At 41.9% G+C, this 27,647-nt stretch overlaps 1 long non-coding RNA gene across 1 annotated transcript; it reads right to left on the bottom strand.

Moving 5' to 3' along the window:
- Positions 1–504: 504 nt before the first annotated feature.
- On the bottom strand, positions 505–15,200 carry LOC125182950 (uncharacterized). Its single transcript, XR_007163832.2, has 4 exons — positions 14,743–15,200; positions 9,472–9,544; positions 8,800–8,876; positions 505–6,405 (listed from the first exon to the last, which is right to left on the bottom strand). It is a non-coding gene; the product is annotated as an uncharacterized lncRNA (long non-coding RNA).
- Between the last annotated feature and the right edge of the window lie 12,447 nt (positions 15,201–27,647).

The raw sequence follows: 27,647 nt of genomic DNA on the forward strand, positions 1-27,647 counted from the left end.
GTATACATAACAGAAATGGAACAGAAATGCGGTGCATCACTGTCATTATTTTGCTGTATTGCAGAATTGCTCATCATAAGCCAAGAGTTTCCTCATTTGCCATTGTTACAAAGTGTAACAGATGAATTTTGTGGCACTAAATCATGAGGGAAAATAAACAGCATTGAATTAGAAACCCAGGGCTTATTGCTGGCACCGAAACCAGCATTTCAGCAGACAATTAGCACATCTGATGTGTGCAGATCCAGATACATTCTCATCAGAAGCCAGTTCCAAAACAGCATGCTGCTCCAACAAAGGAAAGTTAGATACAGAGGAGACCCAGTTCTGGTCCCACTGTAACCGCTGGCAAACTCCCACAGTTTTCAGTAATCAACTAGATTGGGTCCAAAATGCAGACGTTAGATATACCATGAAAGAATGACTGTCTGGAATTTATTATGCAGTAGATATGCCACCAAACTGGAAATTTCACATAGGAAAAAAAATTGCATTGTGCTTTTAGCTTGGATAGGTTGGAAATGATGTAATAGAAGCATTATGATTTATAACAAATTTATGAGCTATGCAGGCAAGACGTTCTCCAGGGATATATGTGGTAAATGGAGAATACCAGTGGCAAATAGAATTTACATCAAAGCAATCCTGCAGACCTCAAACACTTATTACTCTATTCATGACCTTTGTTAGTACACAGAAGTAGAATGCAGCTTAACATAATGTTAACATTTACCTAAAATGAAACATTTCTGTTTAAATGGTTACTGAAAATGAGATGAAAACTTTACGTAAGCTACACAACATATATTTTTGACATTATGCACCATTAGTTGAAAGTGAGTTGCCTTTAAAGACCAATGTAAGTTTATTGAATCAATGCATGTACACGCAATGGGCTGTTTTTCTAATAAAAAACCTGTGGCACACCTCAGTGGGCATGATGTCCATCCAGCTGAGCCCTAGGTGCAATTGCAGACTCAGACAGGGTTTTGGCCTCATTTTTGTGGATGCTAACCCAGATAACAGAGCAGCATGTAATTCACAGCAAATGACAAACTCCTTCTGCAGAAATGCAGGTTTTTGTAATGCTGGCCACGACACAAAGTTACTTCTTGCCCCTGAAAGGGTGTGCGATGGACAGCAGCAGTCTCAGGGCAGTTCCCAGGGAGTTTTTCCAGCTATTTTGCAGTTATGTGTTACCAGACCTGGCCTATGAACAAATAAATTATGGCGATACTGGGTAGAACTCTTTGTGCCATATAGTAGAATCACAGAATCATTAAGGTTGGAAAAGACCTCCAAGATCATCTGGTCCAACCATCCCCCTACCACCAATGTCACCCACTAAGCCATGTCCCTAAGCACCATGTCCAACCTTCCCTTGAATACCCCCAGGGACAGTGATGCAGTGATGGTCACACAAGGCACCAAGGTTTTTATCCAGACACATGGCAAGAGATGTGCATGAGGGGATAAGGAGAGCAAGAGATAAAAGCCTTTCACTGACCCCCAGTGTCCAGGAGACCATGGCAGCTGCCAGGCTGGAGGGATCCCAGGTGTCCTACACAGACGGATACTTTGACTTGGTGTTGAGCCATCCAGGATTCTTTTTTTGCTATGGATGACAGATGTTGTCCATCTTGCTTGTACAAGCTGGGCTTCCCCCATAAAATTCTCTAGAAATTCTGCTTCCTCTTCCCCTCTCCTGTTAAGTTTTCTAAATTAAGAGGTATTTCTTCTACCAGCAGTTGACTTGCAAAATGGTATTGGTGGATACCTTTTTCTAGGTGTGACCAGCAGAGCACATCTGAGAGTTAGCTTCCTGTGAGAATACTGCGAACTTCTAGATGTTGAATTATGTCAAAAAGAAAGTCAATAGAAATAAAACAAATGGACGGTGCTGCCAGCAGGTCAAAGGGGGTGATATTTCCTCTCTATTCAGCACCAATGAGGCAGCACCTGGAGTATCGTGTCCAGTTCTGGATATCACAAGAAAGGCATGGACATACTGGACAGAGTCCAAGGATGGGCCATGAAGATGAGAAAGGGAGTGGAGCACCTCCCACACAAAGAAAGGCTGTTCAGCCTGGAGAAAAGAAGGCTCAGGAGGGATCTTGTCAATGTCTATAAATACCAGAAGAGAGGGTGCAAAAATGGAGCCAGGCTCTTTTCAGCGGTGCCCATTGTCAGGACAAGAGGCAAAGGGCACAAAGTGGAGCAGAGGAGATTTCTGTGCTGTATAGGTAGCTGAGCCCTCCACAGGCTGCCCAGAGAGGTTGTGGGTTCTCCTCTTTGAGGATCTTCAAAAGGTCTGGGTGGCACTGCATGAGTAGTGGGACGACAAGATAACCTCCAGAGATCCCTTCCAACCCCAACCACTCTGTAATTCTGTGACAACCCTGATGCCACACTTCTTCCAGTGACCCCACCAGAATCTTATGAGTTCCAGCCTCTTCTAAAGCCCTTGAGGACTCATTGAGCTTTTAAAACACCGATTCTTTTACATATCTACATCTATCTTAAAGTCTGTTTATCTTTGTGTTTATGCATCTTATCTCTGTGAGCATAAATAAATCACTTTTGTCTCCTACATGGGGAAGAGTGAAGAGGGGTAATGACAGGCAGTCCCAGACCTGTTAACTTTTGATAGAGGTGAATATATTTTAAAGTTAGGTATCCTGTGTCCATCAACATCAGCAGAACTCAACTGTTTCTCAGCAGCTGGGACATAGCGAAGGATGTCTGCCTGGATTACTGAAGCTGTTTTGCATGGAACAAAATTAAAAGACGTGCTAAGCCTTTCACATGGAAGTGGCAATGCATGGTCAGAGAATTAAATTTTCTGACCAAAAAAAAATAATAATAATAATTCAAAAGAGATGTGTTTATTATTCTGAAGCTTCCTGGTGTTTCCCTGAAAACCAGAAAAATGGAACATTGAAAACTACATCCTCCCCTACACCTCTAAGTTGCATTTTCCCCCAAAACTTGAAATGCACTCTGCAAGAAAGTTACACACATTTTTCAGCAGGACCTTTTGGATCAGCTTTCACAGAAAACCTATGATGTTTCATTTTGACCACACATGGCAAATGAAACGAACTCTAAGAAGTTTTATTCATCCTCAAATCCTGTAGACCTGCTTCAGACTGTGAATTCCCCCTTCTTAATGGAGTGGAGTAGCAGAAAGAGCCATACAGTCAGTCAGTGTCTCCAGGAGCTGGGTGCACCACCCTGGGGCACAGGAATTGCAAGAAATTGGTTTGGAGCATCCAACCCAGATCGCTCAGTCCAAAGGACAACCGTCTGAGTGGTTTATTCCACCACGATTGCTCCTGCCATTCTTTTAATATTCAGTCACCCAGCAGGAGACTGAATAGTTTTTAAGCCTTCATGAAAACAATGGTATATTTATCTCAGATTTAATCAACAAAGGAAAAGAAGGATGCTACAAGGGTAAGCTATTCAAACGTAAGTGTAATGTTGGATGTCAAACAATAGCATATTGTAAGTAATACCAAAAAAGGTTTACTCCTATAGCAACATTTAGGGAAAACATATGATAACAATAAAAATGATTTCCACAACCTTTTCACCACTTGTTCCATGTGGGAATGATAACTGATACTCCTGCTCTACATTTTTAAAGAAATATTCCTCACAAATAATACATTACAAGCTTTGTGTACTGAGCCTCTATTGCGCGTGTGTTCTCAGTTATTACTTTTCTGGAACATGAATTGTATTATGAACACCAGTGTGTAAACTCCACTTGGGCTCATTTAAAGCCATTTCAAGGGGCTGTTTCTAGCCCTGAATTCTACCAGAATTAAGGGAATGGTTTGGTTTTGAGTCATCTTCCCCTAGTTGCCATTTAAGCATAAATATTCCAATTTGTTCTTTTTTAAATCAACACCGGATGAGACCATTAAATAATACACATTCGTTAAACAGATCGTGGTTATGATCTGCATCAAGGCACTGCCAAGAACATATATATATGTATTATTGCTCAGTTCTGTGCTCTGGCTTGCATTTTTAAACCTGCGTCAATTCATAGCCATAGTCTTGCAGCCAGAAGAAAGTGGATGAGCACTGGATTTTTATTAAGAGGATTCCTCCAGCAGCAAGACACATGCCTTGATCAGTAGGCTCAACAAACAGAAATGTTACATACAGTGTCTTGCATTTCCACGCTTTTCATCAGAGGACCACAAAACCTTTTGCAAACTCTGATTACGTCAGTCGTGCTACAACCCTCAGAAGAGGTAAAAGCATACAATGGCTTTGGTGCAGATGGCTAAACCGACGCAAAGAGAGCTTCAGGGCGTGATTATATGAGCTGCGATCACACCTTTGATGGCAGTATGGACGTAAAGACTTGCTCCAGATCACACAGTCAAACTGTGGCAAAGCCTGACACGAAATCAACAGCAACTCCTTTGTTCTAGTCTGGCCTCCTTGGGCTGGGTTTCATTACGCTGCTTTCCTCATATCCCTTTCTCTTAAATACTGGACTAGATCAGACAATGAGATTTTTATGAAATGTAAAGTCTTCTTCTCAACTCCCTAAATCATTTTTAAAAGAGGCAGGGTTCAGTGATCATATCTTGTGTTACTAGCCTGCCCTCACATTTCAATTATCAAGGCTGTTGTTTCCTTCTGCTTGTCCCTGTATTTCATGTTGCTGAAAATAGCTTTTAAAAATGAGATTTTGCCTACACAAAAGCAGTAATTTCAGCAGAGCGGAGAAGCACAAACACAGAAAGAAGTGGTATTTTACTCCTCCACTTTTCTCTTCATGTCTCTCACAGCTATACCCAGGTTTATCTGAGGATAGAAAGTGTGAAGAAGCTCAGAGTTTGTTGCTGCAACATTGCTTGTTACGTTCACTTTTTTATTTAAGATTTTGAGCTTCAAATCAAAACCACACATTTTCAAGTGGCCAGATCTAAGTGCCCCTTAGCCCTTCCCAGTCTAAGGTAGTCTGGCAAAAGAATCTCCTTCACCCTAGACTATTTTTACTGGTTTATTTTGAAATTCAAAGTTGATAAAGTGTCAATTTTTCTTCTACTGTAAATCAATATACTCCAGTCTTTGGAATTAACTCTAAATTGTTGGTCTGGACATGAACTTCACAGTGAGTCCCTCCTCTATCCTGGCTGACATTTTCCCATTAATTTCTTTTTCCCTTTCATCCATTCATTGGCTGATGAGCCTATAAATACACTTCATCTGCTTTTACTTTGCTTTTTAAGCATAAACCAATACTGAACACGTTGACTTGATTATGTCCAGAGGCAAAAGCCTTGCATGTTTCTTAAGTCACAGCAATAGCTTGAAACTTGACTTTCTGTTCCTTCTGTCCGTGAGGATAATCATTGGGTCACCTCCTCATACACACAGAGTAAATAGTGTCACGCAGAAGAAATACCATCTCTGAAAAGTGACAAACACCGCCACTAACAGCCAAACTGAGCAGGAAAGCAGCAAATAGTGACCAGGTGCTCTCCTGCTCCCTGCCCTGGTGCAGAAGTTTTCTTCCTGGCCCCCGCAGCAGACCTCTGCCCTCCCTAATTCCTAACGTTATATAGCAGCCATTTCTTTCTGGGAGGTGCTGTCAATTTTACCCACAGCCTGTCCGTGCACTGACATCCCTACCTAAATCAACGCTTCCTTCCTCTAACCTTAGTTTCCAGGCATACCTCTTCAATAGAGCCACTTGCCTTAATTCATGTGGAGGGTTAAAACCCCTGTAAGGATCCCAAGGAAATTTTTCCACGTATAACTGTTCTCTGGTGGCACAGGTTAGACAGCTCAGTGATTTTTAAAAGGTGCAGTTGTTGGTGTCTTTAAGCTTTTGTGCATCTGCCTGACAAGACCACCATGGGCTCAGCTTGAACAGCGGCCATGGCCGTGTCCTGCCTGTGGCCATCATGCCCGGAGCTGGTCTTGCAGTCACTCCCCGGGGTAGATAACACCCTGTGTGGGCAGCCCATGGCCAAGGAGCTCATCGGGGTGGCAAAGCAGAAGGGCATGGGGTCCTCTCCCTTGCAGGAGGTGGCTCCTGCATGCAGACACGAATCCATGCTACGTAAGACCCATAGCTCGAAATTGCTGAAATTGAGATGTTTGAAAGAGCCAAATTAAGAAAATGTTAGATATGCCCATCTGTCATAGCTGCTCTCCGCAGGAGGGCAGTGACAAAGAGCAGAGGCCAGGCTGGAGGGGTAACCCTTGCCTGGCACAGAGTCACACCAGAATGGCACACCATGACAAGCTGGTTGAATATGGCAGGCATCGGAAACAAAAGGCATATCCTGCGTTGTGTTATCACAAGGTCTTCTTTTTCTTGTCTCGCTCCTGAAACGTTTTCAAAGGAAGAATCACTAGGAAGTAGCTGCCCTGAAACAAGAAATGTAAAAGCTGTAGTACATTATTCATAAGAATTCCAGATAAGAATCTGATCGTAAAAAGTGGTTCACTTCTGACATCGATTAAAATTACATTTTGCATTACATCTTGCATTACATTTACATACATTAAAATTACATTTTGCATTATCTTTGCTTTCCCAGATGGTTTAGCAGATTTAAAACCTTCAAAGAAGTTAAGTTTCTTGCTAGCAAACATATTGCAACAAGCTTGATCTAATGATAGCTGTTATTCTTAACGCAAGTATCACAGCAAAAATAACATTCCTCCTATATTAGCAATTACAGGAAGAGAAATTGATCCAAATCCCAGAGAAATCACACCTACTTTATCACTGGTTATGAGGGCCTTGGGATTAGGCCCTCAAGCCATATAAAGTCCCAGCCCTGTGCAACGTACACATCAGAAAAGAAAGATGAATGATTATAACCCATCACCAAGTGAGGTTTCCCATAAAAAGTAGCAATCAGCCTACATGACAGCAGCAATGCCACGTGCTGCTGGAATAACAGGATGCAAAACATCCTCTGGAAAGTGTGCAAGTGCTCCTTCTCTGTTGTGAGCTTGGCAGTGTGTGTTTAAGCTGCTGCTGAGAGCTTTCCTGTAACTTTCATCAAAGGGGATATTGGGTCCTAGTTCAAGGAAATAATCTAAATCATGTCCCCTTTCAGACTACAAAACTGTAGTTGGTTTGGCTTTGTTTAAATTATATCACATGGTTTGTCATATTCTGATCATGCATGGCATAAAAATAATCTATTGATAATAAGCAAACAAATCCAAAGCAAGCGAGAAATGAGAAACTGGGCCGAACTCCTAGAAATGTTAAATAAATCCCTTGTTCTTCTTACCAAGTTTTCACATATTTCAACAGAAAAGGCATATGGAGTTGAGTCTCTCTAACAGAGAGCTTGGACTCTCTTCCCCCGGCCTCTGTACTGGAAGTTTTTTCTTCCAGTTGCTTGTCAGTATCTGTAGCACAGTGGCTTCCTTAGAAGAAACTTTCCAAGGGAAAAAGTACTAGGCTTGTACTATTTATCTACATTTTATTGTGTGTGAAGATAACTTTGAAACTTCCATAGCTTTTGTTGTTCCCTTCCATTCATGTGATCAATATAAATCTTAGTTAACTCAATTACAGCAGACCAAAGGGAAAACTGATGTCTTTTGCAGATAACAACAGGCCAGAATCTCTGTGGTCCCAAATTTCCATTCCCAGATTTCCCCCACTGGCACCCTTTTCCAGACATGTTCTTGCTGTCATGGCCAAGCGTGGCTGAATCCCCCCTTCCCTTGCTTGCATCCTACCCTGGTGAGAGGTCCCAACAGGGAGCTTCAGCTGTTCATGGGACATTGCGTTCACCTGCTAATCATTTGTTACTTTCTTCCTCTTCTTCTTCCTCCTTCCTCTTCCCCTTTACACCTGCCAGCCTTTTCCTGCCCTGTTCCCCAAGGTGCTCCTTCCTTTCCATTCAGCTACTTCTTTCCTAAGCAGGCGTCCCCCACCATCACAACAGCAGCACAGGGACAGCCACCACGCCCTGCATGCCACAGAGCATCTTTCTGGGAGAGCTCAGCTCATGTGAGAGCATAAGCATCTCTCCACTCACCCCTATGCTTACTACTCAGGCAGGCAATTTGGCCTTAATGCATCTGTATAGCATTTGCATGCCAGTACTGTGGTATAAGCAACAGCACTGTTCTTCAGCCATACAGAAATAGCACAAAAATCCCATGCGGAGAGCAAGAGCCAGTTAGTTCTCCCACAGACCAGACTCCCACTGGCCTCGGAGGGTGGGTGGAAACCAAGTCTGTGGAAAGATTAAAAACACAAAGCGCACAGTATCGATACGTTCTCACAATAGACACGGGGCAGCGGTATGTCACCCAGCCCGTTATTTACAACTGCCTACGTGGCTGATTCGCGTCTCCCAAAAACTTATTGCCACGGCCTTGTTTTGAAAGGAATGCAGTGTCCCACTCCCCCGGCAGCTCCTGCCGGACCTCTCCTTGTCTCATTTATTAATTCATTCCCTGCCAAGAACAGCATGGTGATGTAATAACTAAATGTGCTTTGAAATCAACATGATATAAAGGACTTCTGCAAGGCTTCAGGTCGGCAAAGCACTTAAACACACGCGTGACTTTAAGCATGCAAGCGGTAGTCCCGTTGGTTTCAACAAAGCTACACATGTGCTTAAGTGCTTTGCTGGATCGGGGCCCATGCTTGACAGACAACTCAGGTTATGCCTTAAACAAAGAACCCCTTTGACACAGAATTTTGGAAGAAAAACACAAAGTTTCACATAATCCTTCGAACCGAGGGCAGAGCCAACGCTGAGCCCACTGAAGCTGATAGCAAACCTCCCATTGATTTCGATGAGGTTGGGCTTCTCCTCCTGTATCTGGAACCGGCCACATGTTGCAGCTGCTCTGTCATTCTGACCACAGGAAAAAAAAATACATTATTATTTTTTCTCCAAGAATTGAAAATAAAAATCACTGCTTTTTATTGGTTACAGGCCATGTATGTAGTAGCTGGTGTCTATGCAGATTTTAACTGTGTTATTCTTGCCGGAAAACCTAAAGAAGTGATTCTCTTGTCTACAAATATAGACCTGTCAAGGTTGAACAGTTATGTTCAATGTCATCGTAAGCAAAACTGACATTTTATTTACTCATTTGTACCACTGGAGTGTCAGCTCAGCAATGATTAAAGCTGTCAGTAGAATCAACAAATAGTGTAAAAACATTGAGCTGCCAGTCCAAGTTTCTGTTTCATTGAACATGTTAGTTTGAGTGAAGCTTTGCCTGAATGTTTTGATGGTTTTGTGGCTTATTTTCACTAATTAATTTGCTTGACTATTATCCTCTGGAGGCAAACAATGTAATTGACAAATAAAATGGCTCTCCTTCATTCATTCCTCCAAAGGAAATCCTGTGCAATTGGATGTGAACTTACAGCTGATCTGCAATTATGACCAGAACCTTTTTTATGCTGTTTAGATTTCTCTCAAGGAACTGAAAGTCACCCACCTAAAGAAGAGATTAATCCAGGTCTTATCTCAGGAAGATAATGTGCATGAAAGAAACGACCTGCAGTGTTGACCTGTAAAGACAGACACACATTTCAGAGACTGTTAGATTAGAATTTGGTAGGTTTTCCTTAGTCTATGTATTACAAAGTAAGAGGAAGGGAAGTCAGTGAGAACAAGGGGAAAAACTACCCTGGGTTTTCAAGCTTATTTGCAAATATCAGGGCTTAGCTCAGGTTGGCCTGCAAATCTTATTGCTTTGTTCACACACAAAATTTAGCTCTGGAAACCCTTAAATGCCTGATTCAGAAAAAAGTAATTTGCTCTTGCTGATGAGAGAAAACATTTTTTCCTAGTTTACATGGACATAAAGCGAACACAAGATGTGTGAAAAAACAGATATGGTGTAATTTCTCAAAACAAGATGCTGGCATGGTATTCCTAGACAAAGAAACAACACTGCACCCTGTGTACTGTAACAAAATAGCTAGGACTTGCTGTGTGACTAGTTTTAAATCACTTCCATGATGGCTGTTGACTTTCCTGACAGACAAGCCAGTAGACAGAACAAAAGCTACACGATGCTTTTTACAAAAGAAATGTAATTGCTGCCATACAGTTCGGGAGAAATTACTTAAGCAAGCATCAAAACAATCAATAGAGCAATTCGATTTGCATTCAGGCAGGCCTGATCCTGCAGGAGAGCACCCTTGCCTACGGACACAGCTCTGCAGGGCTGCTCCTGTAAGGAAACCTGAGTGCACAACGCCTTCGATAGCTCCACCAGCATGTGCACTTAACATGCTTCTTGTGCCAACCTGTCGGCAGGACCTGCCCCTTTATCATGCAGCCAACATTAGCCCGGTCAAAAATAGATCATGTAAGTATGTCACTGAACGTCTGATGTTCGCAGGCTGGTTTCTAACCTGCTAACAGATAAGATTTCTCTGACTCCAAATAGTCATACTGTAATGTACTTGCAGCATTCAGCCAAATATTGATCTAATTCTTTTCAAAAACTTCAGAAGTGAAAAGAATTTAATTTATTTCTAAAAGTTATCTTAATGCTTTTCACCATATAAAATGCACTTGCAATAGCTGCTTGCCACGCTTATAAAATCTATTGGAACAAACAAAAGCTATTTGTGTATCCTAAAACTGAAACCTCCCATTTTACTTACATGAATTTATATGAAATTGCTTAAGAAGTTATGTCTAAAAATTATTTCATGTTTTCAATTTAAGGAGCACTATTTTAATTTTAATTTTTGTCCATGATCCTGCCTCACTTATAATTTTGGATCACAAAAGTTTCAACAACATTTACGACATCTAAGTGGTGTTTTTGTTTTTACAGTGGAGTATGCAAAGACACCATGGCAGGGCCACCAAAGCTGCTCCTAAGGTAAATTTGGGTAAAGGCTGAACACAATTTTTAGTTCAAGTTTCTTCTTTCAATGCAAACTTTCAACTTTTTTCTAAAAAAAAGTGAAATAGTTTTCTTCATATTGTACAGGTAATACAGCAGACATTTGCAGACCAGCTAAAATCACAGCAATCTGATCACAGTACGTGTTTGTACTATCTACATGCTAACAAAAAGCCAGAAATGAGCAGCTATTCATACATTTTATTCTTTCATTTAGGTGACGCGTATTTGCTTCCAGGAAAACCTTTTTCTTTAACAAAACACACCCTCTTCACCCTATTTTAAAAGTATTCTGTAATGATCTTCTGCCCTCTTTACTCTGTTTCCATCACACTTTTGTGCTGCTACAGCACTGGCTGTACAGTGTGCATCTATAATGGTATTGTTTAGCAGAAGTTAAGTCCTCAGCAGGTTCCCTTAATCCTCTAAGTCTTCCCTCTATAAGAGATCATGAGCATGGGTCTGCATTCCTCTCAGAAAAGAACAGGATTCTATTAATATTAAAGAGACATTTACCAGCACATCCTTTCTGTATTTGTTGTTGTTCTTTAAAGGAAAAAAAGAAAAGAAAAAAAAATGAAAAAGAAAAAAAATGGAGAAATTATTTAGTCTAGCAAATGTTCTAACAGGGCACACTTAGCTTTACCTTAGGTGACCACCTACTCAGTAGGTATGTAATGAAGCTGAAGTATTGGGGGGACAACATCTGGCAAAGGCTTGTGAATTACAATTTTCTTTTGCAAGTGGAAAACCATATCCTGCACCAGGTCTCAGTGGGGTTTAATGCTGTCAGAGCATACAAGGTTTGTTTTGATCTGTTATGGAGTAACACACATAGCTTTCAGTTCACACTAATAACATCCCCGTGCCTGGGGTATACACCAATCCAGAGGCTACTAATTAAAGGTTAGAATTAACCAAACACAGTTCCTCTGCAAAACATATGAAACTTATTAAAACTTAAAAGTGACGTCTGGTTCTCAATATAAGCAAAGCAAAGAATGCAAGAGTATTGTGGAGGGTTATTTAAGCACATTTTATTTCAGCATATTAAAAATTTCCTGTGTCTGCCAGTTCAGCACATAACATTTTAATGTATCATGTGAAAACACAGCAAACTTTTAAAGAATCAATTATCGGTCCTGCATATCATAAAATAAATCCTGTTTTCAGTATTACCATAAAGCTTTTTATGTTATTTTGATCTAAAAGAGGTTTTTCAAAAGTTCACAATTTTAAAAGCAGAGCAGCACAACAGTGTTGCAAGCCACGCTTTATTTATTTAAGTTACCAGCCAAACATTTTGGGACTAACCTCGCAAATACGAGGACTCAGACGAACTGCAAGTGTGCACAGTAGCTATTTCAGTTTGCGATACTATTTTAGTGAGTAAGCACAATGAGGCTCCCCTATACTAGTAGTACTTGATCTACAAGCAGAAAACTTTTTTGAAATAGAGGGAGTGATGTAACCTCCTAGATTTACTTCTTTGCTTCCATCAGCCAGTACAGAAGGCATAATAGGAGTGTAATGCAACTTATGTGCCCACTCTCTACTCATATTTACATCTTAAAAATACACCGTTATTAGGCCCTCCAGTGTTATCTACGATCTTTGAAGCAAATGCTTTTGGTGCAGATAGGCTATCTCTGCTGGCAGAGCCTCCTTTCCCCAGCTGTGAGTGTCTTCAACATGTTGCAGCCTGTATGCTGAGCCTGATAATGCCTCCGCACGGGGCTTAATGAACTCATTACCCTTAATGCTGTTGTAACAAGATAGCTTGTAAATGTACTTATTTTTAATTAGGTCTATTCAGCTGCGTGAATTGAATTATATAAGACTAATTAATTAATGTAATTGAAGGCCTCATAAGGATAGAGCTTCCCAAACTGGCAAAACACACATTTGTCAAGTCATTCTGTTCCCAGGATTAATTAAGGGAGACCTGGATATGGCAACTTCAAAGGTGTTAGGAAAACTTAAAATCTGTTCAGGAATAGTAGTTACAGTAAGGGCTTTTTCTTTAACAGCGATTTTCTCACTACTTTACCTCAGCACAAAGAAAATAAAAGGTAAGACTATAAAATCTGCACTTGTAAGCTGTTTAAAATTGGGTTACGGTCCTATGGCTTCTAATTAAAAGATAAGAGCTGAAATCACTGAACATAGATGTATGTTATTAAACTGTGCACATGTTGGTTTACAGCCAAAACAAACCTTCCTCCCACAGGCACTTTTTTTTTTTTTTTTTGATCAAGTTGAGGCATAAAGACAACATCCCAGCATATTTGTGCAGCTCCGAGTACAACAGGGCTCTGCTCCATGGCCAGAGCTCCTGGACACTATGATAAAACTGCTAATCCACGGTAACAAATGCTCTTAAACACACCTGTGTTACCAGATCTGGCCCCTGAAGCCCAGGGGTACAGAGCCTTGAGACAGGACAGTCTGCTTGAGGATATACAGCTTTATTATAGCAGGTTAGCACAATTTAGGTGGCATTGAATGTGTACAGTAATGTACATCGTGAAATTACTAGTTTGTTACTTAACAATAGTTATCCTTAAGAACAGTTCAAAAGGCAAAAAAAAGGCTTTTTTTTTGTTTGAAAACACAAAGCTACTGTGGGTAGTTGGTGTGTCAGTAGGCGAGGAAAGGCTGAAGCCTGTAGCCCTTGTGCCTTCCCTCTCCATCCCACTGCCAGCTCAGCACCTGCACACCTCGTCACCTGTCCTGGCATCATCCCAACCTTCACATCAAGCCTCTGTCTCACCCTGCATGATAACGTCTGTCAGCCTGTCGGCACAGGGGCCACTGTCAAGAGGCAAACTGGGTCTGCAATGCCAGCTGACGCCCTGAAGACTTCTGGTTGTTGTGCGGCTGAGGAGCAAGTTTCACTATTTCAAAGGACGTGGAAACATGAAAACCTGTTTTGAAAGTGTGTTCCACAGCAATAAGCAAAGTGCTGAGGTTTTCTGTTTCTGCCTTTCACAAGGACCCAGATACTATACCTATCATATACCTATTATAACTTAATTTTTATATGATATAGCTATCACCTTCATATACACACACATTAATATCATATATAAGTAGTGGGTTGGAAATGAGTGTGGCGTTCTGATAGAAGAATGAACATTCAGCTTCCTGAGTCCACTTTGAGACACATGCAGCATATGTGTTTCAATTCTGAACCAGAAGACAGACACTGCCTTAGTTTGGAAAACATCAGGAACAACCCACTGCTACTGCAGCCTTGGGTACCACAGCAGGGAAAGCCTAGTTCCTGGGTGAGATGCTGCAGATAGCTCACGTCTCCCATGCTCTAGCCATATCACAAAATATTTGGCACAGGGCTTCCCTGGACACCAGATCATAATGATGGCTTTTTGTGTTTTTGTTTTTTTGTTTTGATCAACATGCCTAAAATAACCAGAACTTTCTACAGCAGCTTGCCAGACTTGTTTCTGTGGCATGATATAAGGAAGTATCCCATCACATCGTATGGCATGGTGGGAGATCTTTGAGGGTTCAGGATTTCCTTTGATACCCTCCATGCAAAGGAAGCAATTCTGGCTAAGTAAACTGACCAAGACTTGGATAGGTGAGAGTATGACAAAGTGACAAAATGTTCCAAACTGTCTTAGTGGGGCTCAGTATAGAATGTGTTTTCTTTTCTTCTCTTCCTCAGCAAGGAAAAAAGATGTTTATAGCTGAAGTATTATTATATCGCCACATTTTTCAATGCAAGCAATTGATCTCCTGAAGGGTAAACATTGTAATGGGTAATAAAAGCTGAAGGCCCAGTCAAGGTATTTCTAGTAAAGGATCAAGCATCTTTACCTGCAGTGAGCTTCATGAAGTTCCCTTGAAAATGTTGTCAATTACTTGCTGGGAAATTAGTAGAGGCATGTGGTGATGAATGTGTCCTCTCTGCAGAAAATACATAAATAAATAAATAAAGGAATTGGCCTCTTAGCCTATTAGTAATTCAATTAAAAATTGCTACGCAACAGCATTCTTAGCCACCATAGCATGAAGCAAACTACAAGGGAAGGTAACCATGCCTTGCTCCCTTTCAGTCAACACTCTCTCTCTGCCAAGTATTTCTAAATGTCGCAGGAATGTAGTTCATGTGTTTCACAGATTATGAGCTACTTTTCCCACTGCTTTGACCACCAGACACAACAGCATCCAAATGCAACACAATGGTAATTCAAACAAGACTGCACTTCCTTTTACATTATAGGTGTAACACCAGAGTGGGAAAAAAATAGATCCGTGACCTCTGCACTAGTCCAAAAAATGCTGTAATGATTTTTACCATAGAGAAAAAAAGCTGGAAGAAATAAAGTAGCAAGATAAAAGAGCAACACAATTAGCAGGGCTGAGCCTCAAATCCCTCTGATGGATATAGCTTATCTTCAGGATGAGCTGTAGGTGCCCAGCTGAATACACAGTCTGTAAGTTGTCTGTAATTCTGATTATTTTGCAGATAAGGATAACAAAACCTTAAAAAAATGCCTCTATAGAAAGGACACTTCCAGCTGAAGCTGCAGTCTACAACATGAGCCTTGTTGTATGTCCTCCAGAAAAGCAGAGGGAAGAGAGCAGGCTACAGACAGCTTTTCTGAAGACCTGGGGTACCCTATTCCTGCAGTTGCTCTGGCCACACTCCTGGAAGAGCACAAGGACAAATGTTTATTTCGTTATCATAGATAGTTCCAAAGATGCCCTGTGATCACTCCTGTAATGCAAAAAATAACCTCATACAATTACAGACACAAATTTTAAATTGTCAAATTGTACCACGCAGGCACACAACCAGTTCTGGCAGAGAACATTCCTTAGACAATCATGCTTAAGACCATTAACATTATTTTCCCTTCCGTATCTTTAACCTGATTGTGAACTTTTGACTTCTAAATGTGAATTTCTTGCCTTTCTGTTTTCTCTGAGCTGCACTTCGAACCAGACCTTGAACTGCAAATACGTAAAACTGTTTTTGTCAGAAAGCGCTTACCCAAATGTCTCTGGATTTAATGTAAGCTTGCCTGCTTAACCTCTTGGAGGTCAAGATGTTTTGTAATAACTAGATTTCACCACAAAGAGGAGGTCAGGTGGTATGGTGAGGACCTCAGGATAAAATCTGGAGGAAGCTTGTGTAGTGCTCACAGGACTGGGAGAAAGAGTAAAAGGAGGAGTTTGGGCATTTCCAGGATGAGCTCTAAATTTGGCATCGCTGTGACTCACACAGGTCTCTGTTCAGAACAGCATTATAATGGGAGCTACAAGGCATCACAGGAAAACATCCAAACATTTAAAGAAAGTGAAATGAAAATTAGAAAATGGAAAGCTCTTCTGGTCATTCTTCACAGGAAATAACAGTCATTTCCATCCACCTACCTTACAGAAGTAACTGATGTCATCTGAAAGATGTACCTGCCGATACACTGGGTTCGGGCACCACCCTCTGCTTATCCTGGCTTGCACCATGCACTCCCACCCACAGCTCACTGGTGGTTGTGTGCTGGAGCAACACCACAAACGCCTTCAAGGTATGCATGGATTTACTCCAAATGAGTCACTGCCCCAAGCTCTTCTGCAATTTTTATTTTTGTTTGGGTCTTCTTTTTTTTGGTCTACATTTAACAGACGTTGGGAAGGTCTTTCCCAGCTGATGGGATTCTTCTTTTGAGGTATAATAATACTGACAGTACGCAGCAAGGCTGGTAGCACTTTTCACCTGTGGTTACAAATCATGGACAAGGACATGAGACCTATCTCCATTCTAAGCCACCTTTGCTTATAGGTTGGAGTGCACAATAGTAATCTATCACTGCCAGGCATGGCCCTCACATCAGAAAGCACAACTGCATGTGAGACACTTGAAAACGTTCCTCAGTTTTCAAGGTGATATCCTTGAAATCCTTGGTGATACTTTTGCTGGTCAGGACGCTGGGAGACAGGTAATATGGCCTTGAGTCCCCTCTGTCTGGGGAATCCCGTGGGTCTCCTTGGGAAGAATAGGTGTCCCTGTGTCTCCTTTCCCAGTGGGCCTGTTTTTGCTCAGTGTCCTCAGGCCAGTGCTGGTGCAGCTCAGTAGAAATGATGCAGCAGGAAGAGGTGGAAGAAAGGGGGTGCATCCCAGGCCCTGCTCTCCATGTTGTTTTTATCTTTATCAACAGACTGAAGTAAGTTCATTAAGAGCCCTGGAAGCAAGGCCCAGCAGACTGGCAGGATTCCCCACTTCTAATAGAGGCCCTTAACTGCAAGATTAAGGAAATAGATTCTCTTCAGCAAGATCTTCTTTCAGATCCATGAGCTTTACATATCTCTGTGCATTTTCAGCAGGGTGTTTTGCTCTAGAATAGCCCAAAACTGGTGGCGAAAGAACTCACCTGGCCACAGCAGCTGAAGTTTGAAGATCCTCAAATGAAGGAACACCTGGAGCACAAATCTCCCTCCTTCCTGGGAAAGCCTCTGAGACATGCTGCCAAAGAGGAAAAACAACACCAGTGTTTCCAAACAAATCCATGATTATTACTGTGCTTATGCCTAAAAATTGATATTGCTTTATGAATCTCACTTCTGCAGGCGTGTGGGAGCACATCCCCAAGAGAGGTGCCAGCATGTCTGCATGAGGATAAGTTTCAAGCTCTCCTCCCTCTTTTGGCATTTCCCACGTCCTCAGTCAGCAGGTTCATTGCTGCAGCTCTGCTCTGGGCAGCCCACAGCCCTCCTCTTTCCCCTGGCCTGGGGAACTGCTGTGGTGTCCACCGCAGCATGCCCAGAGCTTCATCCACAACATTGCACTGATGTTTCAGCATGATGCCTAACTGGCAGCCATCTCTGGACACATGCAGGAGTTCCCAAGCTGGGACCACAACAGAAAAGTTTGGGGTCTGAGGTGTTCAGTGGAGCTGGGGAATAGGGAGGGGAACTTATGAGGAAGCTGTCATGCATGTAATCTGAGCGTTAGGTCCCAGATTCATCGCTTCTAATTCAGGTGCTTAACTGATGTGCCTAAATTAGGGGCCTAGTCACTTCAGGGTCCTCGGAGAGCCCCTGGAAAGAGAGAGGGAGAAGGCATGTAGGGGGCTGGAGGTGCTGTTCTCTTCCAGCCAGCCACTGCAGGACCCACAGGGCTCTGTCTTCCACGTTTGGGTCCCGCCACAGCCCTGTCCAAGGAAAAGAAGCATGAAGGTGGCACTGGGAACCGCTTTGAACCTGGCATCCCTGCCCCCATGCTCTCTCAGCCCTTCGAGTCTGAAGACTTTTACCACACAAATAATCTTTCTTTTTTTTTTCAGAAGAAACTTTTCTTGGCATAACAGATGTCTCCATTCAGTAATGTTGATCGAATACTATTCTAGTGAGTAAGGGTCTGCCTTTTTTAGGGGAGAACTGGCCTGTGTTCTTCTACTGAACTGAAAGGTGCACAGACAGGCTTTTCTGCAGCTCTCTGCTCTGCTAAAGTCTGGTTGAGGACCCAAACTTCCATAACCTGAAACATTCAGATAATTATTCAGGGTTTCCACCAAGGCCCTACAGGGTGGCGGCCCACCACAATTCATTTTTTACCCCTACACATTTCCTTCCCGGGAAGCCTCCACCCACCATTAACTTCATCTAAGATAATGCCAAAAGAAACAAAGTCGTCTTTTTTTATATAAAGCATTCAAGCTTCTACCACAGAAACCACCTGATGGCTCAATTTTCACTCTTCCTTAAAAAATCCCGTGGATAAATCATGGCAAATACAAAGGCAAAAAATACTGATTACCACATACGGAGATACAGAACCTGCAGCTTTGCCTGAAACTGGCTGGTCTCTGTCACTGCTGTTTTCAAAGGAAAACATCTCAGTACAGAGTAAACAGTTTAAAATAAGGGAGTTTTTGATGATGGTAGAAATTCTGAGTGGAGGATGAGCAAGCTCCACGTTTCCTACCAGCTACCGAAAATAAATGGAGCTTTCACAGCTCTGGCTTTGTGTGGGGAGCGCGTGTAGGTGGAGAACTGGAGGGAAGTAGTGTAATAGCCGGCAGTGTATTAGTAATATGTACTTAGAAATCATAATAAGGCTGAATCACAAGTTACTCAGCACTTTACCCATTTATAATCTTGAAAGCTTGTTATGACTAATGCAATAGGCACTGACCTGGCTCAGCATATAGCTCTTTAAACAAACACAGACATTTCAGGGCCAAATCACCGCGTGCCAGGGCTCGCACCACCTAATTTGAGATGCCTGTTGTGGATACAGGAGTCTAGACCCTTTCCCTGGGTGCTGAGCTCCAGCGTGTGGGGGGAATTAGAGGATTTTGGAGGTGCTCCATTTAAAAAAAAAAAAAAAAAAAGAACTGCACTTTGTGGAGAAAAAGGGTTTAAGAGGTGTGTCCCATGGCTCCCTCTCTTCTGAGCTTGGAGGCTAACCTCTCTCCTAGAAAAGCAGAGCAACTCTGCCTTTTTTATGCCCTTCAAAGCCAGCCAGCAAGGGCAGTTGTGCTTGTTTGTTTCTTGTTTTTTTTTTTTTTTAATATATACAACAATGCTGTGGCAGAAGCACTTGTCCATCATGTGAGAGACCCAAATCCAATTTCCCTGTCTGACTGGAGGTCCCTAGACTCCTGCCCCTCTGTGCATGGAGAAGCCATTAGGTAGGATGCATAAAAATATGCTGGAGCAGATATCTGGTTTCCTCCTCCTGAGGAGCACAAAGATGTACCAGCTCGTTCTCCTGGTCATAATTTCTACCCTTGTTATGCAAAAGAGGGGGGAAAAAAGGGGGCTGCCCCAGCAAGGGCAAAGCAGAGTGTGCCCCCAGCACAGGGAAGAATGATGAGGGGCTTAGCCCCACATGTTGTGCGCTTGGGTAACCACAGTCTGATGATCTCAGCCTTGGGGCAGCTTCTCAAATTTTTGTGATTCCTGTTGGAAGAGCTTAGGCTCCTTTCTGAACCTAGCCTTCAATGGTGTACTGCTGCTTACCTCTTTGTTCAAAAAAAAAAAAAAGCAACCTGTTGTGAGCTGCCAAGGTCCAAACCTGTTTCTGTTTTGAAGTGCAAAGTGATTCCCACTGCTAAACACACACATTTATTTCATTTTTTTTAAATCTAGGAAAGCAAATACACTACAATTAAAAATATGAAAGGTATATTTGATTGATTTCAGTTGATGCACTTTCTAGAGAAAGGAATTTGTGCTGTAATCTAAGCATACTCTTCTCGTGGAAAAATAAACAGGAATTCCTGTGTTTTGCCACACACACATTTAGCAGTTCAGCAGACAAAATCTAAATATATTTCCACCTCATCCATTGCTGATATTTCTTACACATACACAGTCTGTACTAGTAGAGTCACTGGCTCCAAAGATAGCTGATAAGTAACCCTTTGTAGTACACAACTTCAAAGAGGAAGAAAGGATGCTAAAATTAATCCAGTTGTCTAGGAATTTGCATTGTCTCCACTACTGCAGCACCTCAGCACCTCACAACCAGAAATGCATTTATTCTCATAACATCCTCGTGTGGTCGGGAAGTACTATCACCCTGCTTTTTAACCCAGCTTCCTTAGGGAACTAGGCTTATGCAACCACACTGTCCCTCAGCCTGTCAGTCCCCCTGCAAACAACTTTTGGCCAATTTCAACCAAATTTAATAACATAACCTGTAGGCAACCTCAGCTTCAATAAACCGACACTGTGTTCAAGGACCAGCTGGTTTTGGGGGAGTGACTGAGACCCAGGAGACTAAGGGCTGTGGAGGGCCAGCACTGACAAATTTATCTGTGGTCTTCCTCTGCTGCCTTCATCCAGCAGATGCTGATGCTGGTGAATGGGGAATGTCTTCCACATTTGCACCGACGGGGCAGAGCATGCTTGGATCAGTGTCCAGCAGTAGTATGAGGCTAGCATTTCTGCCCGGTTTGACTAAAGCCTCTCAGTCTCATAAAGTAGATGCAAAAAGGGTTTGGTGCATGCAGGTGTCTGCAGGCATACCTGCATCCCAAATAGTGTGGCACTGTGGCACTGGAGATATTTAGCAGAATCAGGAGCTGAGCCCACTCCTAAGCATTTCCAATCAGTGCTTGATCTGCAAGCCTGGACTGTTTCTATTTTCATACACTGGAAAGTAAATAGAAAGTCAACAATAGAATGATTTTCTATAGGGATATATTTAATGCTTCACTAATTGTGAATAATTTTTAGGTACGATTGTGTACTTCTGTGTCCAAAAGGAACAGACTGCCTACCTGCAGGTATTTAGAAAATAATGTCAGACGTTCAAAATGTGTTTTGCTTAACAGCCTCATAATTTGCACACAGATAAGTGCGGTCTCTCTGCTAGATCTCACTATACCTCACAAGTAAAAAAGCAGAGAACATACATGGATGTCACTACATGACAGATGTTACTGATGTCTTTTATTAGCTAGTACTCTTCTCATGAAACAAAAGTCATCAAAAAATACATATACTGAGTAAATGAGTGATTTTTTTAGCTTTGCAAACAAAGTTCAGCAATCCGTGAAAAAAATATTACTGAAAATTGGCAAAATTATAATTTAATGTTATAATATACCCAAACTTCTTCAAAAGTTTAAAGTTTTCCATTATTTACACTGAAAAAAAAAAAGGAAAAAAGAAAAATGCAACATGCTAAATGAATTAGAAATGGTCTTTGGAGAGGGAGGTCAAAAGACCCTCTGTTAGTAGGGTCTCTAGTAAGGGACTTCTGACTGATGAAGATAAAATATTTTTTAAAAGTATAGTAACCTGACATTAGTCAGACAACAGTACGCCTCTAAACTGTACTTAAAAATAAATCTTTTCTTTTTTCTTTATTCCACATGATAGTACGGCTAACATGAACTACAAAAATATTCTTCATCTTCCAACTACATTGTAAATGCTTAAATGAAGGGATTATATTTCAACCCCTGTTAATGAACCTTTTAAAAAAATCCTATCTAAAAAAAGAAATAAAAATAAAACAGACATAATGACTTTGATTCACACAGCACTTAAAAACTTGCTTTGTTGCAGTGAACAGGCTTTGTCAGAAGCAAGCAATTCTGCTTACCTAGACAACATAAAACATACCCTAGCATATGGATATAAAAAAGTGAATGTTTTGAATCCTTTTGAAACTCCAGTATGTTGTGGCTATGAATTTTCTGCTAAAGGTCATTTGAAAATTAATTCCCTGCTTTCATTACTTGAATCCTAACTTAGCCTGATAGCAGGGAGGGGAGAACCAGACCTTTCAAAGAAGGAAATTATTGGGCCATAAAACCAGGAAAAGACTCAAGTGTGAGTCTAATTCATACACATGTGGGAGGACACATAGGTTCTAAAATTGCTCAGCATTTGCTCAAAGCAAGTGAGTGCTTAAACATTTTGTGTTTGTGGAAAAACAACCTTTTTACTTTTTCCTGAATCACATACTGTAATTTTCATCTGGTTTAAAGCAATTCACTCATACTCACTCAGAAATCAATTTTCTTTTAGTTGGGGGTCTCAGAAAAAAAAAAAAAAACACATCATTTTTTATTTTGTATTTTCTTAAAGGTTTGAATGTATTTAAATAGTCAAGAAAGGAAGTGGAGTCTGAACTTGTTAGAACATATTTCTACTTAATGCAAACAAATAATACTTTAAAATATTCCATTTGTTTTCCAGTTGGAACTCACCCATTCCATTTTATGGTACGATTCAGTTATAACTCACAAAACATACCAGCAAACTCAGATTTTATTTTGAAATAGAATGGTCTCTAAAATATTGCACTTCCATTGGCTTGCTTATAACTATTTTCCTTCTCTTTTTTTTGCAAACCACGTAGAGTTTCTTAAAATATCGATTTAAAAGCTTCCCCCATGCTAAAAGAAAAAACCCAAAAGAGTTGCTTATATCTTTAACATCAGGAAATGCACGTAGTAAGAGCATAATAAGTAATAAAATCAGTGTTGATAGAAAAATAAATATAGTGCTTTTGCCTGGGTTAAATGTCAGATGTAAGGAAGTGCTGAGCATCCTTACTTCCTATAGAATCACTCATCCTTCCTCTACTGAGGCTGTTTCCAAAAAGGCTGTTATTAAGTCTGGGAAAGGATGTGGCAGCAAAAGATGGTAAAACACTTGAACACATGTGGATTGTAGACCTTTCGAGTATGAGCAACATTTATTTAGCAAAAAGAGCAAACGCAACATCCAATGAAGAAAAGTAACTCATGGATTTCCATAACTGTAGCAGGGCTTAGGTAATGCACTATGCAGTGTTTGATTTAAAATGTTAAAATATTAAAAGAAGTTTTCTATAGCATAGTGTTCCTATCAAAGTGAAATGACTCATAAGAATGCTAAATTCAAACCAGATGGGCATAAACACTCACTGAAAAAAATCAGATATTTAGAGGTCAGCATGGGTCTTCATAAAAATGAAGACCTTGTCTGAGTTACTGAAAAATGAACTTCAGTGATAAAAAAGAAAACAAGAGAAAATATTAGTGATTTCATTTTAATTATACAAGCCACTGTCAATTAGGAGAACTAACATTTACAAAACTTTACATTGCCATTTTAATTTGAAAAAGATGGCTGTGGCAGTCTTTAGGCTTCAGATAAACAGCACTGCAGTGTCTCCCGTGCAGCGAGGGAGGATGGGATGCACAAGTTCAGAGTGCCACACTAATAGTCTGCAACAGCCCCTTCGCTTCCCACTGAGGAGTAATCCTGAGTACAGATTTGTACGGTACAGAAATCTTCCACCACTGCTCAGCGGCACGATGCCAGCCTTAACTTCCCTTTGAACCAGACCGCAGAGGGGGGGAAGTCTCATTCCTGCTATCATACCAAAAAAGTTCATACCACCCAACATTGCTGCTGCTCTGCTGTTAAAAGTGTGCGTTGTTTTGTTTTCCTTTCCTCATTTTATCCATTGCTCTCTACCATTTACAGATTGTCTGGAGCGTGTACTTATTTTAAACTTTTATACCCTACCAGAAGAAAAATATGTGGGCTCAAAATTAATATTGTTTTTGACTTATGGTGAAATTCCAGTAATGTTTAACTTGGACCACTAGACCTGTGCATTTTACAGAGAGCAGAAAAGAATACTTTTTGAGCCGAAATGTGTAATGGGAGTTCCCTACTGTTTTGTTGCTGGGATCTTGGACAACAAGAAAAATGATGAGCATATAACTTACTCCTTTTAAAACACGCAGACCAACTAAATGGAGAAAATAAGGGCTCTACCCATGCCATAAGCTATAAAGGCATATGTTTGTATCCCTGTTCCCTGATTAATTTGTTAACCGCTACCATTCAACCTCCTAATAAAAAATGATTGTTCAATGTATATTACTGTCAACGATTTTACATTCCAAACCATAATCTCTTGGGGCACAAGTCAGCAAAAGATATGTGTGGCTTCCATCGCGTAGAAGCCCACACAATGCCATGGAAACCAATTTCTCTGGTCTTCTGGGGCCTCCTGCGAAAGGGCCATAATTTTATTTTGCAGAAAAAAAAAATTGCCTGTATTTTCGGCCTGTTTCTCTGTGATTACCAACACTCTAAGACTGAAGGTAAGGGGTGAAACTCGTCCCCCGCAGCATTGCTCAGAGCTTTGCTGGTGGTGTTAGAGACGTGAGCACTGCCTGCAATGTGCACGGTGAGGCTTTGCAGGGCAAGCTGCAGAGCTGTCATTACAACATCCTGAAGGCTGCATAACACAAATGTTACGCATCTTCTCTTTGGTGGTTCTTTATGATTGATCCTTTGTTTGGCAGTAACTAAAAACATTGCTTGGAGTTTGGACCCCTTTACTAGGCATTTCTGGACACATCTAATTAAGGAATTCACCTTTGAAATGCTTCAGGTCCCAGCTGGTCTCTCCAAAGTAGGGCTGTATGCCCCAAAGGAGCACAGAGCCCCCATTCAGAGAAGGGTAGGAAAAGGGTATACATTAATACCCTGCGCTAAAACCCCTGCAAGAGTAAACTGCAAAGCATGAGGGAGACTGTAAAACACTGAGCAGGCGCCGGAATGCTCTCTGAGATCTGAGAGATCGTGTAAATCTTCTTCAGAAGTATTATTCTGCAGAGAGACCCATATGTGTGACTGTCATGAGTGGGATGCTTCCAGTATTCAGTCTTAGAAAATGGTTTTGAATGCGACAATGAATATTCTTTGCATTATCTCACTGCAAAATTAAGGGAGATGGTCCTCGTCCACCAACATACACCACTGCTATTACCCATTTATTTCCTAAGGTTCAGTTCATCTATGTGCTGCTTAGAGCCCAAAACTATTAGCCACTTTCTCTCAATATTGTTATAATTATCATTTAGAAAAATTATTGGCAAATGCTCTGCCAGCCTCCATGTCCTCTTCCAGCCACAGAGTATAAAATGTCAAAAGGACAACCAAAACGTTCCTGGCTCTGAGCAACCACAGTGGGGCTTTTGGCACTTCCAAAGAACCAAGTACTGTGTGTTAGCTTCACTGTACCTCTTCGCTGGTGCCTGGGCTAGTACGCATGCACATACATGTGTATGCATATGCATATGTATACATGCACCCATCTGTTATGAACACTGCTCCTTCAGCATCCCCGTGGCTATGCCTAAATATTTCAGAAAAGAACAGTAGGAAAACATGACAGTGAGGGCCCTAGCATTCCTGCTTCCTTGAAACAGCCCAGAGGTAAAAATACAAAAATAAAAAATACCACCGCACAGGATAATGCAAGGGAGGCACCCATGAAAGCTTCTACCTTCTAGAGCTCAGATGCCTAAAGCCACATGATGCAAAATGTGGTCATGCCTCTCTCTGGAGTGCAAGAAAGTAAAAGTTTGAGTGTAAGGAAGTCGCCAGGTGGGTAAGGAAGGGCCTGAGATGAAGAGGCAGGATCTGAGGGCAACATCTGGGAAGAAAACATCAGCAACAAGGGTTATAGGGAGAAATGCTGAGAACTTCAGGCCAAAGGGAGAACCATGCTGGAGGTGAACCTTGGGGTGGGTCTGCTGGTCCGGTGTGACAAAGCTCACAATGCACAGGGAGATGTTTACAGCACAAACAGCTGTGGGAAACTCCACTGAGTCATTAAATCCCAGTCAAGCCCTGAGAAAATGCTGGAAAATCACTCCCTGGTCACCACAGACTATTTCCTCTATCGCTGGCAGGGGAGCTCCCTGGAGGGCATTCAGACAAGCATTCTGATGTGGAAAGTTAAGGAACACTTTGTACAATCTAGCATACCTGGACATTGCCAAGGGTATAACATAATTGTTGCCCTGAATGAGAATCAGAGCATGTGAGGTATTTTCTCTGAGGCACCTTGAAAGCCACTGGAGTCAATCAAAGCAAAGCTGAGCACAGTGATGTTCAGAAGCTCGAGGCAAGAGCATATTAGGAAAGAGCTGGTGAAGTCTGCCCACCACAGCATGCCCTAGAAGAAGACGCTAGCACAGGCTTTGATGGGCTAGAAAACAAAGGCACAGCTTCCAAGCAGGTGGGTTTTGGTGGCCTCAAAACTATGGACATTTCTTGGCAGCAGTTAGAAAGATGCCAAACTCAGCAGCAGAGGAGTACTGAGATGACAGTACACTGTAGTAGATCAGGCACAACTGCCTAAAATAATAATAATAATAATAATAATAATAATAAAATAATAATAATAATAATAATAATAATAATAATAATACCACACACACAAAACCCAAACCACTACACAGTGCAATGTCAGAGGAGCAGCAGGACGCAGAGCTGGTGAAGTAGCTATAGATTCAGGGCTACACTGGAGACAAAACCAAAACCAAATGGAGGGTCCCACTGGCAGTCAGCAGATTTGAACATATACAGAAGGGCAGATTTACAGATGGTCCCTGCCATCTCCCACCCTGGTGCAGAAGAGGTAGGAGAAATGCATGACATAAAACTATGGCAGAGCTAAGTGGGAAAACGAAAGCAGAATGAACCCATTGTGACCAAGCAGCATGGCAGAGGCTTGTGGGGCTGGGACTGGGGACCAGTGGCATGCAGTGGGTGAAGGACAGGCCCTGTCTGGTCCCAGAGAAGACACAACAGAAGAACGCTAATATAAGAGAGATGTAACAACCTGGCAGAAAAAGGAAGGTTGCGGGAGGGAGGAGACATCAGGAAATCAGCCTGTTTGCAGAAGACTAGCAGGTCAGCTGTGCTGGCAGTATCTTCATAAATATTTCTCTTAATGCTGAAGCAGTTTAGTTTTATAAGCATGGGATCCTCTCATGTGGTTACTGAGTATGAATCAAAGACGGTTGTGGCTCAGCACTGCCCTATGTTTTATTATGCTTTCTCAAACATACTGGGGTTGCACAGCCCTACGAGCACAGCAGGGGCTGCAGGCAGAGACCCTGTCCCTTCTTCCAACCCCCTCGTGAAGGGGACCAAGGGTAGGCAGCCCCGGGGCCCAGAAATCTGTCCAGAAAAGGGGATGTGAAGCGGGGTATTAGGAGCAGAGAAGCCATCCTCCCAGGAAGGCAGGCAGAGGAAATGGCTGCAGCAGCTCAGGCTCAGCATGGGACACTGCTGCTGTCCTGTCCCCGTCCCCCTGCCTGCCCACCTGGTCCCCTGCAGAGGTACAGGTCCCTTTCTCACACCAGTCACCCTCCCACTTCTCCTCACATTCCTGAACCCCAGGAGCATCACTGCAAAACAGGCAGGCAGAGCATCCTCCATGGGCTGCAGGGACAAAG

Source organism: Anser cygnoides, chromosome 1, assembly GCF_040182565.1.
Source record: "Anser cygnoides isolate HZ-2024a breed goose chromosome 1, Taihu_goose_T2T_genome, whole genome shotgun sequence".
NCBI lineage: Eukaryota > Metazoa > Chordata > Aves > Anseriformes > Anatidae > Anser > Anser cygnoides.